Source organism: Oncorhynchus keta, chromosome 13 (genome assembly GCF_023373465.1).
Source record: "Oncorhynchus keta strain PuntledgeMale-10-30-2019 chromosome 13, Oket_V2, whole genome shotgun sequence".
NCBI lineage: Eukaryota > Metazoa > Chordata > Actinopteri > Salmoniformes > Salmonidae > Oncorhynchus > Oncorhynchus keta.
In genome coordinates, this window is record NC_068433.1 from 4,966,382 (window position 1) to 4,974,561 (window position 8,180).

Below are 8,180 nucleotides of genomic sequence, written 5' to 3' on the forward strand. Positions count from 1 at the left end.
AGTGGTATGGAGACAGTGGTTTAGAGACAGTGGTTTAGAGACTGTGGTCTAGAGACAGTGGTCTAGAGACAGTGGTTTAGAGACAGTGGTTTAGAGACAGTGGTCTAGAGACAGTGGTCTAGAGACAGTGGTCTAGAGAGTGGTCTAGAGACAGTGGTTTAGAGACAGTGGTCTAGAGACAGTGGTCTAGAGACAGTGGTTTAGAGACAGTGGTCTAGAGACAGTGGTGTAGAGACAGTGGTCTAGAGACAGTGGTCTAGAGATAGTGGTCGAGAGACAGTGGTCTAGAGACAGTGGTCTAGAGACAGTGGTCTAGAGACAGTGGTCCAGAGACAGTGGTCTAGAGACAGTGGTCTAGAGACAGTGGTTTAGAGACAGTGGTTTAGAGACAGTGGTCTAGAGACAGTGGTCTAGAGACAGTGGTCTAGAGACAGTGGTCAAGAGACAGTGGTCTAGAGACAGTGGTCTAGAGACAGTGGTCTAGAGACTGTTGTTTAGAGACAGTGGTTTGGAGACAGTGGTTTAGAGACAGTGGACTAGAGACAGTTGTTTGGAGACAGTGGTTTAGAGACAGTGGTCTAGAGACAGTGGTCCAGAGACAGTGGTCTAGAGACAGTGGTCTAGAGACAGTGGTCTAGAGACAGTGGTCCAGAGACAGTGGTTTAGAGCCAGTAGTTTAGAGACAGTAGTTTGGAGACAGTAGTTTAGAGACAGTGGTCAAGAGACAGTGGTCTAGAGACAGTGGTTTAGAGCCAGTAGTTTAGAGCCAGTAGTTTAGAGCCAGTAGTGTAGAGCCAGTAGTTTAGAGACAGTAGTTTGGAGACAGTAGTTTAGAGACAGTGGTCAAGAGACAGTGGTCTAGAGACAGTGGTTTAGAGCCAGTATTTTAGAGCCAGTAGTGTGGAGCCAGGAGTGTAGAGCCAGTGGTCTAGAGCCAGTAGTGTAGAGCCAGTAGTTTCGAGCCAGTAGTTTAAAGCCAGTAGTTTCGAGCCAGTAGTGAAGAGCCAGTAGTGTAGAGCCAGTAGTTTAGAGCCAGTAGTGTAGAGCCAGTAGTTTAGAGCCAGTAGTTTCGAGCCAGTAGTGTAGAGCCAGTAGTTTAGAGCCAGTAGTTTAGAGACAGTGGTCTAGAGACAGTGGTCTAGAGACAGTAGTTTAGAGCCAGTAGTTTAGAGCTAGTAGTTTAGAGACTGTGGTCTAGTGACAGTGGTCTAGAGACAGTGGATTAGAGCCAGTAGTTTAGAGCCAGTAGTGTAGAGCCAGTAGTGTAGATCCAGTAGTTTAGAGCCAGTAGTTTAGAGCCAGAAGTGTAGAGCCAGTAGTTTAGAGCCAGTAGTTTAGAGCCAGTAGTTTAGAGCCAGTAGTGTAGAGCCAGTAGTTTAGAGCCAGTAGTTTAGAGCCAGTAGTTTGGAGTCAGTAGTTTAGAGACAGTAGTTTAGAGACAGTGGTCTAGTGACAGTGGTCTAGAGACAGTGGTCTAGAGACAGTGGTCTAGAGACAGTGGTTTAGAGACAGTGGTCTAGAGACAGTGGTCTAGAGACAGTGGTCTAGAGACAGTGGTCCAGAGACAGTGGTCTAGAGACAGTGGTCTAGAGACAGTGGTTTAGAGACAGTGGTTTAGAGACAGTGGTCTAGAGACAGTGGTCTAGAGACAGTTGTCTAGAGACAGTGGTCCAGAGACAGTGGTCTAGAGACAGTGGTCTAGAGACAGTGGTCTAGAGACTGTTGTTTAGAGACAGTGGTTTGGAGACAGTGGTTTAGAGACAGTGGACTAGAGACAGTTGTTTGGAGACAGTGGTTTAGAGACAGTGGTCTAGAGACAGTGGTCCAGAGACAGTGGTCTAGAGACAGTGGTCAGAGACAGTGGTCCAGAGACAGTGGTTTAGAGCCAGTAGTTTAGAGCCAGTGGTTTAGAGCCAGTAGTTTAGAGACAGTAGTTTAGAGACAGTGGTCTAGAGACAGTTGTCTAGAGACAGTGGTCCAGAGACAGTGGTCTAGAGACAGTGGTCTAGAGACAGTGGTCTAGAGACTGTTGTTTAGAGACAGTGGTTTGGAGACAGTGGTTTAGAGACAGTGGACTAGAGACAGTTGTTTGGAGACAGTGGTTTAGAGACAGTGGTCTAGAGACAGTGGTCCAGAGACAGTGGTCTAGAGACAGTGGTCTAGAGACAGTGGTCTAGAGACAGTGTTCTAGAGACAGTGGTCCAGAGACAGTGGTTTAGAGCCAGTAGTTTAGAGCCAGTAGTTTAGAGCCAGTATTTTAGAGACAGTATTTTAGAGACAGTGGTCTAGAGACAGTAGAGTAGAGCCAGTAGTTTAGAGCCAGTAGTTTAGAGCCAGTAGTTTAGAGCCAGTAGTGTAGAGACAGTGGTCTAGAGACAGTAGAGTAGAGCCAGTAGTTTCGAGCCAGTAGTTTAGAGCCAGTAGTTTCGAGCCAGTAGTGTAGAGCCAGTAGTGTAGAGCCAGTAGTTTAGAGCCAGTAGTTTAGAGCCAGTAGTGTAGAGCCAGTAGTTTAGAGCCAGTAGTTTAGAGACAGTGGTCTAGAGACAGTGGTCTAGAGACAGTGGTTTAGAGCCAGTAGTTTAGAGCCAGTAGTGTACAGCCAGTAGTGTAGAGCCAGTAGTGTAGAGCCAGTGGTCTCGAGCCAGTAGTGTAGAGCCAGTAGTTTAGAGACAGTAGTGTAAAGCCAGTAGTTTAGAGCCAGTAGTGTAGAGCCAGTAGTTTAGAGCCAGTAGTTTAGAGCCAGTAGTGTAGATCCAGTAGTTTAGAGCCAGTAGTTTAGAGCCAGTAGTGTAGAGCCAGTAGTTTAGAGCCAGTAGTTTAGAGCCAGTTGTGTAGAGCCAGTAGTGTAGAGCCAGTAGTTTAGAGCCAGTCGTTTAGAGCCAGTTGTTTAGAGCCAGTAGTTTAGAGCGAGTAGTTTAGAGCCAGTGGTTTAGAGACAGTAGTTTAGAGCCAGTTGTGTAGAGCCAGTAGTGTAGAGCCAGTAGTTTAGAGCCAGTAGTTTAGAGCCAGTTGTTTAGAGCCAGTAGTTTAGAGCGAGTAGTTTAGAGCCAGTGGTTTAGAGACAGTGGTCTAGAGACAGTGGTCTAGAGACAGTAGTTTAGAGCCAGTAGTGTAGAGCCAGTAGTGTAGAGCCAGTAGTTTAGAGCCAGTAGTTTAGAGCCAGTAGTGTAGAGCCAGTAGTGTAGAGCCAGTAGTTTAGAGCCAGTAGTTTAGAGCCAGTAGTTTAGAGCCAGTAGTTTAGAGCCAGGAGTTTAGAGCCAGTAGTGTAGAGCCAGTAGTTTAGAGCCAGTAGTTTAGAGCCAGTAGTTTGGAGTCAGTAGTTTAGAGCCAGTAGTTTAGAGCCAGTAGTGTAGAGCCAGTAGTTTAGAGCCAGTAGTGTAGAGCCAGTAGTTTAGAGCCAGTAGTTTAGAGCCAGTAGTTTAGAGCCAGTAGTTTAGAGCCAGTAGTTTAGAGCCAGTAGTGTAGAGCCAGTAGTTTAGAGCCAGTAGTTTAGAGCCAGTAGTTTAGAGCCAGTAGTGTAGAGCCAGTAGTTTAGAGCCAGTAGTGTAGAGCCAGTAGTGTAGAGCCAGTAGTTTAGAGCCAGTAGTTTAGAGCCAGTAGTGTAGAGCCAGTAGTTTAGAGCCAGTAGTGTAGAACCAGTAGTTTAGAGCCAGTAGTGTAGAGCCAGTAGTTAGAGCCAGTAGTTTAGAGCCAGTAGTTTAGAGCCAGTAGTTTAGAACCAGTAGTTTAGAGCCAGTAGTGTAGAGCCAGTAGTTTAGAGCCAGTAGTGTAGAGCCAGTAGTTTAGAGCCAGTAGTGTAGAGCCAGTAGTTTAGAGCCAGTAGTGTAGAGCCAGTAGTGTAGAGCCAGTAGTTTAGAGCCAGTAGTTTAGAGCCAGTAGTGTAGAGCCATTAGTTTAAAGCCAGTAGTTTAGAGCCAGTAGTTTAGAGCCAGTAGTGTAGAGCCAGTAGTTTAGAGTCAGTAGTTTATAGCCAGTAGTTTAGAGCCAGTAGTTTGGAGCCAGTAGTGTAGAGCCAGTAGTTTAGAGCCAGTAGGGTAGAGCCAGTAGTTAGAGCCAGTAGTTTAGAGCCAGTCGTGTAGAGCCAGTAGTTTAGAGCCAGTAGTTTAGAGCCAGTAGTTTAGATCTAAGGGATTAATGGATGGAAAGACAGAGAAACAAAGATGGAGTGAACGAGACATAGGAGGAGAGGAAGGAAGAACATATTATCTGACATCCCCCCATTAAACTCCTAATCACAGGACAGAGTGATGGGGGAAGATTAGTAGAGAGGAAAGGTAGAACGAGAGAGGATTGGAGAAAGACAAAGGAGGAGATAGAGGGAGACTAAGAGAGAGAGAGACAGTTGGAGAAAGAGAGATATAGAGAAAGGCATTTGGATGGAGAGAGAGAAATACGGATACAGAAAGTTCGATAGAGGAAGATAGAGAGAGAGACAGAGACAGAGAGAGAGTGAGAGAGAGTGAGAGAGAGACAGAGAGAGACAGAGAGAGAGAGAGAGAGAGAGAGAGAGAGAGAGAGAGAGAGAGAGGGAAATACGGATACAGAAAGTTGGATAGAGGAAGATCAGAGAGAGACAGAGACAGAGACAGAGACAGAGAAAGAGAGAGACAGAGACAGAGACAGAGAGAGAGAGAGAGAGAGAACGTTTAGACAGAGACAGAGAGAGAGTTATTAGAGTAGTTAGAGAGAGAGAGAGTTAGAGAGAGAGAGACAGAGATGGAGAGACAGATGGATACAGAAAGTTGGATAGAGGAAGAGAGAGAGACAGAGACAGAGACAGAGACAGAGACAGAGAAAGAGAGAGAGGAGAGATAGATACAGAGAAAGTTATTTGGATAGAGAAAGATAGAGAGTTATTATGGACAGAGACAGAGACAGAGATGGAGAGAGAGAGAGAGAGAGAGAGAGAGAGAGAGAGAGAGAGAGAGAGAGACAGAGAGAGACAGAGAGAGAGAGTTACAGAGAGAAATAGGGATACAGAAAGTTGGATAGAGGAAGATAGAGAGAGACAGAGACAGGGACAGAGACAGAGAGAGAGAGAGATGGAGAGAGAGAGAGAGAGACAGAGAGAGAGAGAGAGACAGAGACAGAGACAGAGACAGAGACAGAGACAGAGACAGAGACAGAGACAGAGACAGAGAGCGAGAGAGAGAGAGAAATACGGATACAGAAAGTTGGATAGAGGAAGATAGACACAGACAGACAGACAGACAGACAGACAGACAGACAGACAGACAGACAGACAGACAGACAGACAGACAGACAGACAGGGATATGCTACAGTATAAAAGTCTGATCCTGTTATCCATTGGGTCGAGGTCCGTTATTTTCCTGTACTCTACCAGGTACATCTGAAGTCGGAAGTTCTAGTAGAGAATACAGTGATGACATCAGAGGGCCAACCAACGTTCTCGTAGAGAATGCAGTGATGACATCAGAGGGCCAACCAACGTTCTAGTAGAGAATGCAGTGATGACGTCAGAGGGCCGACCAACGTTCTGGTAGAGAATGCAGTGATGACATCAGAGGGCCAACCAACGTTCTCGTAGAGAATGCAGTGATGACATCAGAGGGCCAACCAACGTTCTCGTAGAGAATGCAGTGATGACATCAGAGGGCCAACCAACGTTCTCGTAGAGAATGCAGTGATGACATCAGAGGGCCAACCAACGTTCTGGTAGAGAATGCAGTGATGACATCAGAGGGCCAACCAACGTTCTCGTAGAGAATGCAGTGATGACATCAGAGGGCCAACCAACGTTCGGTATGGTTATTATGAAAACAGGTTATTATGGACTGTAGTTACATAATGGAAACAGGTTATTATGGACTGTAGTTACACCTGATGGAAACAGGTTATTATGGACTGTAGTTACATAATGGAAACAGGTTATTATGGACTGTAGTTACATAATGGAAACAGGTTATTATGGACTGTAGTTACACCTGATGGAAACAGGTTATTATGGACTGTAGTTACACCTGATGGAAACAGGTTATTATGGACTGTAGTTACATAATGGAAACAGGTTATTATGGACTGTAGTTACACCTGATGGAAACAGGTTATTATGGACTGTAGTTACACCTGATGGAAACAGGTTATTATGGACTGTAGTTACACCTGATGGAAACAGGTTATTATGGACTGTAGTTACACCTAATGGAAACAGGTTATTATGGACTGTAGTTACACCTGATGGAAACAGGTTATTATGGACTGTAGTTACACCTGATGGAAACAGGTTATTATGGACTGTAGTTACACCTGATGGAAACAGGTTATTATGGACTGTAGTTACATAATGGAAACAGGTTATTATGGACTGTAGTTACACCTGATGGAAACAGGTTATTATGGACAGTAGTTACACCTAATGGAAACAGGTTATTATGGCTGTAGTTACACCTGATGGAAACAGGTTATTATGGACTGTAGTTACACCTGATGGAAACAGGTTATTATGGACTGTAGTTACACCTAATGGAAACAGGTTATTATGGACTGTAGTTACACCTGATAGAAACAGGTTATTATGGACTGTAGTTACACCTGATGGAAACAGGTTATTATGGACTGTAGTTACATAATGGAAACAGGTTATTATGGACTGTAGTTACACCTGATGGAAACAGGTTATTATGGACTGTAGTTACACCTGATGGAAACAGGTTATTATGGACTGTAGTTACATAATGGAAACAGGTTATTATGGACTGTAGTTACACCTGATGGAAACAGGTTATTATGGACTGTAGTTACACCTGATGGAAACAGGTTATTATGGACTGTAGTTACACCTAATGGAAACAGGTTATTATGGACTGTAGTTACACCTGATGGAAACAGGTTATTATGGACTGTAGTTACACCTAATGGAAACAGGTTATTATGGACTGTAGTTACACCTGATGGAAACAGGTTATTATGGACTGTAGTTACACCTGATGGAAACAGGTTATTATGGACTGTAGTTACATAATGGAAACAGGTTATTATGGACTGTAGTTACACCTGATGGAAACAGGTTATTATGGACTGTAGTTACACCTGATGGAAACAGGTTATTATGGACTGTAGTTACACCTAATGGAAACAGGTTATTATAGACTGTAGTTACACCTGATGGAAACAGGTTATTATGGACTGTAGTTACACCTGATGGAAACAGGTTATTATGGACTGTAGTTACACCTAATGGAAACAGGTTATTATGGACTGTAGTTACACCTAATGGAAACAGGTTATTATGGACTGTAGTTACACCTAATGGAAACAGGTTATTATGGACTGTAGTTACACCTAATGGAAACAGGTTATTATGGACTGTAGTTACACCTGATGGAAACAGGTTATTATGGACTGTAGTTACACCTGATGGAAACAGGTTATTATGGACTGTAGTTACATAATGGAAACAGGTTATTATGGACTGTAGTTACACCTGATGGAAACAGGTTATTATGGACTGTAGTCACACCTGATGGAAACAGGTTATTATGGACTGTAGTTACACCTGATGGAAACAGGTTATTATGGACTGTAGTTACACCTAATGGAAACAGGTTATTATGGACTGTAGTTACACCTGATGGAAACAGGTTATTATGGACTGTAGTTACACCTAATGGAAACAGGTTATTATGGACTGTAGTTACACCTGATGGAAACAGGTTATTATGGACTGTAGTTACATAATGGAAACAGGTTATTATGGACTGTAGTTACACCTGATGGAAACAGGTTATTATGGACTGTAGTTACACCTAATGGAAACAGGTTATTATGGACTGTAGTTACACCTGATGGAAACAGGTTATTATGGACTGTAGTTACACCTGATGGAAACAGGTTATTATGGACTGTAGTTACACCTAATGGAAACAGGTTATTATGGACTGTAGTTACACCTGATAGAAACAGGTTATTATGGACTGTAGTTACACCTGATGGAAACAGGTTATTATGGACTGTAGTTACATAATGGAAACAGGTTATTATGGACTGTAGTTACACCTGATAGAAACAGGTTATTATGGACTGTAGTTACACCTGATGGAAACAGGTTATTATGGACTGTAGTTACATAATGGAAACAGGTTATTATGGACATAATGGTAGGTTACACCTGATGGAAACAGGTTATTATGGACTGTAGTCACACCTGATGGAAACAGGT

General features: G+C 43.5%; 1 long non-coding RNA gene across 2 annotated transcripts; it reads left to right on the forward strand.

Annotated features, from left to right (window-relative positions):
• The first annotated feature begins 5,885 nt into the window (after positions 1–5,885).
• On the forward strand, positions 5,886–7,439 carry LOC127906885 (uncharacterized). Of its 2 annotated transcripts, none has more exons than XR_008063035.1 (3): positions 5,886–6,173; positions 6,673–7,064; positions 7,245–7,439. It is a non-coding gene; the product is annotated as an uncharacterized LOC127906885 (long non-coding RNA). The 2 variants fall into 2 exon arrangements; XR_008063036.1 differs by lacking the exon at positions 5,886–6,173 and adding an exon at positions 6,467–6,494.
• The last annotated feature ends 741 nt before the right edge of the window (positions 7,440–8,180 follow it).